At 38.4% G+C, this 13,024-nt stretch overlaps 1 long non-coding RNA gene across 1 annotated transcript; it reads right to left on the bottom strand.

The window, feature by feature from the left end:
• Positions 1-421: 421 nt before the first annotated feature.
• On the bottom strand, positions 422-1,248 carry LOC107657859 (uncharacterized). Its single transcript, XR_001630722.1, has 5 exons — positions 1,193-1,248; positions 1,060-1,113; positions 956-973; positions 624-686; positions 422-493 (listed from the first exon to the last, which is right to left on the bottom strand). It is a non-coding gene; the product is annotated as an uncharacterized LOC107657859 (long non-coding RNA).
• Between the last annotated feature and the right edge of the window lie 11,776 nt (positions 1,249-13,024).

Genomic DNA, 13,024 nt, shown 5'->3' with positions numbered 1-13,024 from the left:
AACACTCTCTTAGTGGTATCCTGGTGTTTAACAGTGGGGCTGTGTTTTTTTTAGAACATGTCAGGCTGATGCTTTGTGTGGCAGAGGTACTGTGTAACCGTAGGAATCACAGTTGGACAACATCGAGATCTCTGTACTCAAACTGTGGAGAGCAATAATCAGAAAATTACGTTCATGAAGATACCTGCTATTCTTAATAAAAATGATATTCACAGCACTGTTTCCATAGAAACAAAAATCCCACTTTTGTCCATCTCAGAGTAAAGAAAAACATCAGTTTATGTGTCTTAGAATCACCAAAGGAGACTGACTGTGAAAATCCTCTTACTTTAGACCGGACAGGAGACACACAAGTTAGACCACCAGCAGTAAAATTACAGAACACATGGAGAGCATCAAATGGACATCCGACAACATTTTGTGATCCTCTTCTTGGAGCATGAGGTGGAGTATGATGCCCTGGTATCTGCTGGACGGGAATACCTGGTTTTCCCTTGTGAGATGGTGAGAGTGAGCAAGAATATAAGATGAAGACACAATCTCTTAAAAAGGAATAAAATAAGTATGACATTAAAGTTAAAGTGTGAAATTAAAGTCACATGCAGGAAAACTATTCCACTTACAGGAAGTCCTCTCCGACCTTTCACACCTTTCTGTCCTGATATTCCCTGAACTCCTTTCATACCCTGTTGATATAAACAATACTTAAGAAAGCACATTTAACTCTATTAAGCTTAATATACTTGAGGTCAAATCATATTTCAAATCCCATATTTTCAATGTTTCAGTGTCACCCTACTGAACATTGCCGTTTAAATATTGCATGCCGGGGCACTGCAGGTCAGTTTGACTCTAATAAGATCTGTATCTATACTGTACCTACCTGGTTCAGGTACAGGGCAAAGATAAGCAGAGCTATATAAATTACAACCACACCTGCAATTTCAGTACACACCTTCCTTCCAGTTGGACCCTGTAGAGCAAAACAAGAAACTGTGTCATCTATGCCATTGTTCTAAAGCAGATAAAGCTGGTCAATGAGTTTACAAAGAGACATACAGGTAAACCAGGGAATACTTTGCCACCAGGAGGCCCACAAGCACCAGCTTCACCCTGCAACAAATAACATATGAATAAAGACTCAAAAGTTCACAGTAAATAGGTCCCCAAATTACAGCAGGCAGTTATTTACCTGCATGCCTTGCGGTCCAGGCCGTCCCTTGAACCCTGGAGCGCCTTGCTTTCCCTGCAAGATGAAATAAAACATTCCTAACTACTGAAAAAAAAGCAACTGGTTGTTTTTTGATGTGCTTTCTATGTTTCATTTGAACTTACCTTTGAACTTACCTTTTCTCCTGGTGGTCCGCTGGGACCTTGCAAACCTTGCAAAAAAACTTTGAATTTGTTTTTGAAACCATGCCACAAGTCATGACCATAATATAAAACCAACATGCTTTATAATAAATTATTCAAATAGTCTGTATAAAACAAACTTACTTACAGCACTACCTGGAGGACCTGGTTTCCCCGGAGGTCCTGGGAAACCAATGTCACCCTGCAAGTTGTACAGTAAGGTAGTAAATGCTCATGTTCATGCTAAATCTGCCATATTTACCATAAAGCAATTAGGGCCCAGATCACCCTAGTAACTACATAGCAAATATTCAGAACACCCTAACAATGGCATAGTAACAACCCACAACATCCTAGCTGTAACGTGGCTGCTTCAGAATGAGGGAAAGCAGGACCCAGGTGCAAATATAAACATAAATCCAGGCAAGAGCAATCCAAACATGGGCAAGAAAAACAGAACTGACAACAAACACATGATTCATCCATGTAGAACAACACCAGACAATGAACAGAGGAAACACAGGGGTATAAATAAACAAGGGGTAACAAGCTTAACAAGATAACAAGACACACCTGGGAGAACCAACAAACAACCAAACTACAAACTGACTACAAAACACACAGAAAACAGGAAATGACATAAAAGTCCAAACAACACAGGCAACATGTAAGACTAGCGTTGAGTTTGCATTGGTAAGCACTACTATAAAATGTAAATAAAAGGAAGCTACTCACTGGGTCGCCTCCAGTGCCTATAACTCCCAGCAATCCATCTGTACCACTACGTCCCTTAAACAGAGTTAGTGTAAAAGTCAATCATGTTCGCATGATTCACATCCAAAATAAATGTTTTTGTATACATAATATATATGTGTGTAACAACAACAACAACAACATTTATTTATAAAGCACATTTAAACACAGTGTAAATTGATCCAAAGTGCTGTACAGTGATCAAACAAATCTACTAATAAAAATAACTACACACATACAAAGGCTAAAGAGTAAAAATAAGATTTAAGTCTAGACTTAAAAATGTCCAAAGAAGGAGCAAATCTCACATGATAGGGGAGACCAGTCCAAAGCTTGGGGCCAACCACAGAAAAAGCCCAATCACCCTTTGATTTGTACCGACACTGTGGTACAGTTAGAAGCAAGTGACTCGAAGATCTAAGTGCCCTAGCAGGACAATATGGCACAAGAAGTTCAACGATATAACTTGGTGCACAACCAGACAATGCCTTATAAACAAACAGAAGAATTTTAAAATCAACCCTGAATTTAACGGGAAGCCAATGAAGGGATGATAAAACATCAGAAATGTGATCCCTCTTTTTTGACCCAGTCAAAAGTCTTGCCGCAGCATTTTGAACAGCTTGCAATCGTGACACTGAAGATTGAGGAGGGCCAGAATAAAGAGAGTCACAATAATCCAATCGAGATGTAACAAGTGCATGAATCACAACTTCCATATCCTTCATTGAAAGAAGATGCTTCAACTTTGCAATACATCTCAAATGGAAAAAACCTACTCTAATAACAGCACTAATTTGTTTATCAAAAAATAGAGAGGAGTCAAAAATCACTCCAAGGTTTTTGATTTGTTTGCGTACATTAGTTGAAAGTGGACCTAACTGAACTTCCAAAGTAGGAGACGAGTGTGCAGGGCAACCTAATATTAAAACCTCGGTTTTGTCCTCATTTAACTGCAGGAAATTATTAGACATCCATGTCTTAATATCATGTACACATTTCAATAATACATCAAATGAAACAGCAGAATCAAGCCTTACTGGTAGATCAAACTGAGAATCATCCGCTTAACAATGATATGATCCAAGTCTTAATATCATGTACACATTTCAATAATACATCAAATGAAACAGCAGAATCAAGCCTTACTGGTAGATCAAACTGAGAATCATCCGCTTAACAATGATATGAAATACTGTATTTTTTAAAAATGTGGGCCAAGGGAAGCATATAAAGGGAAAACAATAAAGGTCCCAAAATGGATCCCTGGGGCACTCCACACAAGACAGGTGCAGAGAGGATGAGGAAAAATTTCCTAAATTTACAGAAAAAGTCGATCAAGAAGAATGTTATGGTCAATGGTGTCAAATGCCGTGCTCAGGTCCAACAATATCAGCACAACACAAGCACCTGAATCCAGAGAAAGCAGCATATCATTTGTAACTCTCAATAGAGCTGACTCAGTACTGTGTAATGATCTAAAACCAGATTGAAACTTATCTAAAACACTAAAAGAATCCAAAAAAGACTGAAGTTGTAAAAACACTACTTTGTCCAAAAGCTTGCTGATAAAGGGCAACTTAGAAATTGGCCGATAGTTACAGAACATTGCTGGGTCAAGCTGAGGTTTTTTCAGCAGAGGTTTCACAACTGCATGTTTAAAACTGGCTGGAACAACACCTTTGGCTAAAGAGCTGTTCACTATAGCTGTTACAATAGGACTAATAGTAGAAAAAACATCCTTAAAAAGACGTACAGGAATAATATCTAACTTAGAACCAGAACACTTCATAGTAGAGACAATATCATCTAGCTGATGTGATAAAACAGGTTGAAAGGAAGACAAACAACTTGTGGTACAAGGCAACTGCAAATGAAGTGGTTCAGAAGGAGCAATGGAGGTTCTGATAGCATCAATTTTTTTAGTAAAATAGTTTAAAAAATCCTCACAAAGCTCCGAGGAGGCCTCAGATAATAGATTCATAGTTGGGTTTAAAAGAATCAATCATATCAAACAATGCTTTTGGTCTATTCACATTATCAGCAATTAACTGAGAGAAATAACTAGATTTTGCATGTTTTACTGCTATTTGATAATTAGAGACACTTAACTTTAAGATATCACAGGAGAAATGTGATCCCTCTTTTTTGACCCCGTCAAAAGTCTTGCCGCAGCATTTTGAACAGCTTGCAATCGTGACACTGAAGATTGAGGAGGGCCAGAATAAAGAGAGTCACAATAATCCAATCGAGATGTAACAAGTGCATGAATCACAACTTCCATATCCTTCATTGAAAGAAGATGCTTCAACTTTGCAATACATCTCAAATGGAAAAAACCTACTCTAATAACAGCACTAATTTGTTTATCAAAAAATAGAGAGGAGTCAAAAATCACTCCAAGGTTTTTGATTTGTTTGCGTACATTAGTTGAAAGTGGACCTAACTGAGCTTCCAAAGCAGGAGACAAAAGTGCAGGACAACCTAATATTAAAACCTCAGTTTTATCCTCATTTAACTGCAGAAAATGATTAGACATCCATGTCTTAATATCATGTACACATTTCAATAATACATCAAATGAAACAGCAGAATCAAGCCTTACTGGTAGATCAAACTGAGAATCATCCGCTTAACAATGATATGAAATACTGTATTTTTTAAAAATGTGGGCCAAGGGAAGCATATAAAGGGAAAACAATAAAGGTCCCAAAATGGATCCCTGGGGCACTCCACACAAGACAGGTGCAGCAGATGAGAAAAAAATTCCTAAATTTACAGAAAAAGTCCTGTTATCGAGATACAAGGCAAACTACTTAAATGCAGTGCCTCGAATACCTACCACACATTCAAGTCGATCAAGAAGAATGCTATGGTCAATGGTGTCAAATGCTGCGCTCAAGTCCAACAATACCAACACAACACAAGCACCTGAATCCAGAGAAAGCAGCATGTCATTTGTAACTCTCAATAGAGCTGACTCAGTACTGTGTAATGATCTAAAACCAGATTGAAACTTATCTAAAACACTAAAAGAATCCAAAAAAGACTGAAGTTGTAAAAACACATATTAGTGCTGTCAAACGATTAATCGCGATTAATTGCATCCAAAATAAAAGTTTTTGTTTACGTAATATGTGTGTATACTGTGTATATTTATTAAGTACCGTATATACATATATATATACACACACACATGCATGTATATATTTAAGAAAAATATGTTTATATATTAAATATATTTATATATGATATCATTTATGAATATAAATATATACATGTAAATATTTTCAAAATATATGCTGTATGTGTGTCTTTATATATACATAATAAATATACACAGTACAGACACATATATTATGAAAACACAAACTTTTATTTTGGATGTGATTAATTGCAATTAATAGTTTGACAACACTAATTTTAACATATTTTAAATGTAATTTATTCCTTTGATGACAAAGCTGAATTTTCAGCAGCCTTTGCTCCAGAATATATTGTGTGTTTGATTGGTCCAGACGCTACAAGAGGATGAGAAAAAATGTCCTAAATTTACAGAAAAAGTCCTGTTCTCGAGATACGAGGCAAACCACTTTAATGCAGTGCCTCGAATACCTACCACACATTCAAGTCGATCAAGAAGAATGCTATGGTCAATGGTGTCAAATGCTCAGGTCCAACAATACCAACACAACACATGCACCTGAATCCAGAGAAAGCAACATGTCCTTTGTAACTCTCAATAGAGCTGACTCAGTATACTGTGTAATGATCTAAAACCAGATTGAAACTTATCTAATTTGAAAATTTACATGTATATATTTATATTCATATAAATTATATCATATATAAATATATTTAATATATAAACGTAACATATTTTTCTTAAATAAATACATGCATCTGTGTGTATTTATATATACATAATAAATATACACAGTACAGACACATATATTATGAAAACACAAACTTTTATTTTGGATGTGATTAATTGCAATTAATAGTTTGACAACACTAATTTTAACATATTTTAAATGTAATTTATTCCTTTGATGACAAAGCTGAATTTTCAGCAGCCTTTGCTCCAGACTTCAGTGTCACATTATCCTTCAGAAATCATTCTAATATGCTGATCTGGTGCTCAAGAAATGTTTCTTAATATTAACAATGTTGAAAACAGTTGTTACGTTTAATAATTTAGTGGAACCCATGATGGAAACATTTTTTATTATTAATAGAAAGTAAAAAAAAAACACTTTTGATCAATTTAGTGCAGCTGAATAAAAGAAAAACTTATTGACCCAAACTTTTAAAAGGCAGTGTAAATGTGGATGGTTCTCAAACCAACTATTTAGGACAGTCAAAGCAAATATCTTTGCATTATATGTATTAATATTAATAAAAGCAGAATTTCATATTGATAACAAAATCAAGATTTATAAGCAATCTACCTCCTCACCATCGATACCGGCATCTCCCTTCAGTCCACTGGCTCCTCTCAGTCCCTTTGTCCAATACATTTATAAACAAAAGGTTTCATACAAGGCCACAGTGAAAGAACCAATACATTTTACAAAATTACAATGAAGATAAAACTTAAAAAAAAAAAAACAGCCCACCTTATCACCTTTATCTCCTAGAGGTCCGAGGGGTCCAGGTGGTCCATCTTTACCCTGAAAGACAGAGAATACAATATGGGATTAGAGCTGAAACCTTCCCTCAGTCCTCACAACAATAAACCAAAAACACATACTGGGTACCCGGCCACTCCATGTGGCCCCGGTGGCCCTCTGGGCCCTTGATTTCCTACCGGCTCCTGCAGACCTGTCTCACCCCACTGGCCTATGTTTCCTTGTGGGCCCTTTAGAAGATTACATTTACAAATGGTTAATCATTACTAACTGGATAAACACATAGTAATATTCCTGCTATTGCATCATGACAAAAATGTTGTAAAAATATGTTAAATGTATGCTTTACAGCAGGTCCTCTGTAGCCCTTCTCTCCTGGTAGGCCTCGATGACCCTAGACAGAGAAATCGATAGATTGAAAGTTTTTGAACCTACAGTTTAATGTTAATGAATGAGGAAAAAATTGAAATATATACAACCCTATAAGGCACTTACTGGCTGACCAGGTTTTCCTTTGGGCCCCTGAGGACCACTTTTGGAAAATGCATTTGGATATAAATTATAAGAAGAGAACAGACAGCAGAACATATGGCTTGTGAATGAAAGGAGGTTTGATTTGAACGCAAAAATGAAAGGAAACTTTTGCTTCTGCTGCTGATTACTGTTAAACATAGCTAATAATGTTTTCAGCTTTTTATTGCATTACATTTTGTCATCATATGGTGTGTCACATGACGTGACTGGTACATTTTACAAAACCACTAACCTTCTCTCCAGGACTGCCGTGAAGCCCTTCTGAACCCTCTCTGCCTTTGACACCCTGAGGAAAACAGACCACAACACAATATCTCAACAACAACAAAAAACTATTAAGACTGAACCAGACATATAAAATTCATTGCCAGTTGCAATAAAAGAGCACAGAAAAAAAAAACAAATATCCAAATTTGGACAAAGTCTGATCTAAAGAACTGGATGTCATGTAATATAAAAAAATTGGTCGGAATTTTATGAAATCATTACTTTGATTCCAGGCTTTCCAGGTTTGCCAGTGAGACCCAAGCTCCCTGGTTCCCCCTTTAAAAAGTATTTAATAGCATTGTGCTGTAGGTCATATTCTTAGACAGTAATGTCAGAATTGGCAAACTATGACATTTTTAACAGCTAAATATACCACAAGATGGAGAGTTACATAACTAAGAGGCTGAAGCGTTTGGATATCCTGTCAATCAGGAAAGGAAAATAAAACTCACACTTTTTCCAACGGGACCTTGGATTCCTGGTGCACCAAGCCTTCCCTGTAAACCCTGTTCAGACATCAGATTTAATCAATTGCTTTGTCCATGTCAGTACAAAGATGGTCTAACAAAGCATGAAAAAATAAGAGGAGGTCTTACCCGGGGACCCTGAGGTCCTCTATCTCCATCTGATCCTGGTGGTCCAATCTATCCCTGTAACACAAATTACTTTTAGTGGCTAATGAAGCGAACTAACAGGGCATTCTGTATAAAATTGTATATGTTGCACCATGAGTGCCGTCCTGTCCTCTGCTCCCTGAAACACCCTGCAGTCCCTAAATTATCATAAACTTCATGACTTTGCTTAGATGGATGCTAATCCATCATAGTCTATGCTGTAGTTAATCAATGCTATGCTAAGTTTGTGGTGACATTCAATGTTATAGTATTAGACTAATCATTAGGGAACTCAGTTTACCTTTTGACCTTTAAATCCGGTTCCTCCAGGGACTCCTGATCTACCCTGTCCCATTAAAAAATGAAACATGTAAGTAACCTGATATATAGGGTTAATTAGGCCATGAGCATGAATGAGATTTTCTGTTGTAACCGAAATAATTCAGACCAAAGGAACAAGGAAATTATGATCAAACCTTACTAAATCATGCAAGTCATTTACATGAGTTGTTTTATATTTAAAAGGTAATGATTTGGTGTACAAGGGAACCTTAATACCGGGCTCTCCTTCAGGTCCTGGTTCTCCTAATTTTCCCATCTCCCCCTGTAAAACAAACATTTGGAAATATGGTTTCCCTCTTTAGTCCAAGGTACATAGGCATCTGTTTTCGTATATTTTAGTTTTCTTATAATTTCCCCAAGTCTATAGGCTCTAGAATTGAATGAATGAATGACCTTTGATGAGTTGAATTATTGCCACAGTGGTCTGTCAATACCATGTAAATTTGTTTTCAGTGCCACCTACTGGTCCAATCTAACAGTGGGTTTAAGTAGTCATAGGTAATGGTAAATCTACTGAACTAAAACTAAAAACTATATATTTAAAAATAAAAAATAAATAAAAAATAATAAAAATATAATCTACTTATAATGGTATATCAATTATGCTAAAAAACACTGAATCTATGAATAGACTTTTTTTCTAAAATGATCACTAGGGGTGCTATGATAAAACAAATCTACTCAAATGATCTCATTTCAACAACTGGTGTCCTTGCCTTCGTAATTATGACTTGCAGCTTTATCTAAGAAATCATACTTACCAAAGGTCCTGGAAAACCAGCGAATCCCCCTTGGCCAGTCCGACCCTTTTAAAGTAAAATAATGTTGTCTTATTGAAATTGTTTATGTATGTAAAATCTAATGTATGACTTTTGTCAAAAATACATGTGAACAATTATCAATCACCTTGTCTCCTCATGGTCCAGAAGCACCTTGGATACCAGGGTGGCCTCTCTCTCCCTAAAGATGCCATTTAAATAAGCTAACTGTGTTTTTATGGAATAGCACATTATATTAGATTCCTTTGACAAATAGAGAATTACAGTACTGTACCTTAGGTCCATCTTTTCCCTGTCTCCCCGGATCTCCAACAGATCCATCATAGCCCTGAAGTAAAAGCAATGTAATGATTAAGCGGCTGCCTTTCAGTGAGTCAGTTTTTAACCAGTTAAAAGTAGCCACCGCCGCTCACCATGTGCCCTGGTAAACCAGCTGGTCCAGTAGGGCCAATCTCTCCCTGTACACCAGACGGCCCTCCTCTGCCTCTGAATCCCTGTTTACCTGGCAGCCCCAGAGGACCCTGACAAAGAGAAGTCTTTTTTTAGTCTGAGAAGAGTGTACATCTGGCTCTCAATAAAAAGTGTTGTTTACTTGGCCAGAGCTTTTGTAAGTATTTTAGTGAACTCACTAAATCTCCCTTTTGGCCAGAATCTCCTTTCATTCCACGCTGTGCTTTCAAACCCTGAAGTTTACAGACAGTCAAATACAACAAATATAATTATCCCAAAACCATTATATTATTTTCTCTAGTGTCATACAAATAATCAACATCACTATATTGCGATTTGACCTGTTATATGAAATTATTTAATCTCATCTCATATCAACATCTCAACATCTTATGCTGCTGCTCATAAATGTCAAAAATAAAGAACAAAAACAGCATTAAAATACAACAAAAAGTCCCCATTCACAACACACTGAAAGTGTTGATTGTATATTTAAATCATTTAAGTTGAAATTGAATATTAAAATTGATGTTTTAATAAGAGCCAACATCACAATTTTGATTTTATTTATCGATTAATTGGGTAGCCTCACTAACTACACACTGAAATAAATATATTGCTTTACCAGCAGCTTCTACAAAAGAAAACTCAGTCTAAAACATATCAAAAGTGTTTCACAACAACCAGACATTTAAAATATTAAGGAGCTGTTTGAAATAATCTTACTGGATCACCTGAGGGCCCATGTTTTCCTGGTTTTCCATAGGCACCCTGAAACAAGAATGTGGCTTTATGTATTGCTGCATTACCATAGAAGCGCACTGGGGTATCAAAAGAATATGAGAGATATCTAAAGAGACTGTAAATAATAATTCATGAAGAGTGAACCGCAGGCTTACTTTTAGACCCGGTGGTCCTGGACTCCCAATGTCTCCCTCAATTCCCACATCTCCCTGTTTGAATAAGAAATACATGTGCCTCAGGTAAATGTAGGAAAATCAAAATGAGATTTCAAATGTGAATGTAATTTCAAAGCTTTTATAAAATTAGATGCACATACAGGGTCTCCTTTTTGACCTGGTGGTCCATCGCCCCCTGGTTTTCCCTGAATAGATTGTTCGATAATGAGTGTAGTTCCCAGTCAACACGTGAGATCATGCGATGATCACAGTGACATCACACGATCCTCATACTGTGATCCTCACGGTGCGAGTAGTATATGAAATCATTGTGACATCATACGATCCTCATACTGTGATCCTCACGGTGCTCACTGTGACACACACATTGTGACCACACCATGAGAATCATGTGAGCTCATGGTGACATCATTGTGAGATCAAATTGTTGACTGGGTTAGACATAGTAGTTTGAGAAAGGAGAGGAAAGAGACGAGAACAGACTCAATTACTGCAATGACATGCAAATACATATCCAGATTAATATAAGAATTGGGCCATATTCCACATTTTCAAGTACAATATTACAATTTGGATTACAAAGTCCAGTTAGATAAAACTATGACTGAAACTTAATTTCAGAATAATGGCTTAAGCAGAATATGGATCCTAACTGTAAAATACTATGCTTGTAATCATGGTGACCAAGAACACACAAATACATTATGTAAATGAGAAAGGTAAAATGCATAGTCTACAGCACCTGGGGTCCAGGAACACCAGGAATACCATAATACCATCAGGACTTTCCACTCCCTGAAATATATAATGGCATATGACTTTTTTCTTGAGCTTTTTGGATTTTTTGTTTTTAAAGAAACTCTTTGGAAATAAAAGATTGGCTTACTTGTTTGCCAAGTGGTCCCCTTGGCCCCATCTCACCATGCTGTCCCTATAAAAGAGAATCAGTATTATGTACTAGTCGATTTTCCTACAGCTTTTGACTAATGAATCTTTATGACTTTCCTAATCATTTGTGATTACTGGAATGATGACGTTTGAGGACAGTCAAAATTATTGGATTGGAGCTTATAAAAACTAGAGTGTTTCTTACAGGGGGTCCGTTGACACCTGGAACTCCCTTCAACCCTCTTGGGCCCGTAAGACCCTGTAAAGAGAGGTCAAAGGTCAAGTTCTGAACATCAAAGAATTGAGAGATGATATGGAATAATTAAGTAATTAATTTGTTTAAATTAAAAATTAAAATACCAAGCTCTGAATCATATGTGTAATCAGTCCAATCAATGGGCGAGACGTCAGAGGCGGGTGACGTCATGACCAGGAAGCTTTAAAAGCACGTGAGGTGCAGCCGGCGTTAGCTTTCTGTCATTCAGCAAAGCTCTCTGTGTGTGTCGGTCACGATCTATGTTCTGTGAGTCTTATTTATTGTTGTCTGTCCAAAAGTTAAAGCTCCAGCAGAAAAAAAGATGTCTAAAGCAAAGACAAACAAGGGCGAAAGCAGATCGCGTTATTGACTGTGTGTTCCTCCCTGCCCACGCTACATCACGAGCGGGGATACACACAGTTTGTGCATGGTCTGTTTGGGAGCGGAGTACGCGGCGTCGGCTCTCGAGGGGGCCGACTGCCCGCATTGTGAGCAGTTGCCACTGCGTTTGCTTCGCTCCCGGAAGGCTCTCTTTGAGGATGGAGCCTTCACCAGCGTTCCTCACGGTGCTGGCCCCGCTTCCGCCGAGGCGGAATCTGGTGGAGGGAATGGAGACGGGCGAGTCCCTATCTTCTTCCTCACCTGCCAGATCCACTGCCTACTTGCTGGGATCGGAAGCCCGTTCTGTGGTTTCTTCCCCCCGGAGAGCAGGCTCGGCGCTTCTCCTATCTTCCTCCGAGGAGGTTGGATTCACCCCCTCATATAGGGAGGTCCAGAAACAGAGCGTTGCCTCTCGCGCTCCCCCGCAGCGGGACCGAGGACGGCGGCACTCTAAGTCGGGGGCTTCTAAGGCGAGGCCCGATCTGAGGGTCGTGCTTCAGTCGAGGAAGCCCTCGACGAAGCGGTCCTGACAATTTTAAGCCCAGGACTGCTGAGGGCGGCCCCTACTGGGGAAGAGCAGGGTGCACCGTATTACACGGTGTCCGTCTCTCCTCAGCGCCCTCAGGAAATCGTTCTGCCAACCCTGCCAGTGTTCCAGGGCGCAGCGGTCTCTAGCGAGTGTTTCTCTCTGTATTTTCCGCCCGGGAACGTAGCGGAGCTGAGAGCCTCGCCACCCCTTCGGGGGTCTCTCGAGCAGCTAGCTTAGCTGTCTCCTGCCGGTCCTCCGCTTCAGGGCACCCAGCTAGCAGCTCCAAACACACCAGAGGCCAGTCTCGAGAGACTGGTTCACTTTGTA

Source organism: Sinocyclocheilus anshuiensis, unplaced genomic scaffold (genome assembly GCF_001515605.1).
Source record: "Sinocyclocheilus anshuiensis isolate Anshui unplaced genomic scaffold, SAMN03320099.WGS_v1.1 scaffold107, whole genome shotgun sequence".
Taxonomy (NCBI): Eukaryota; Metazoa; Chordata; class Actinopteri; order Cypriniformes; family Cyprinidae; genus Sinocyclocheilus; species Sinocyclocheilus anshuiensis.
The sequence above is the reverse complement of the archived record's forward strand: the minus strand, read 5'-3'. Positions and strand labels throughout refer to the sequence as shown.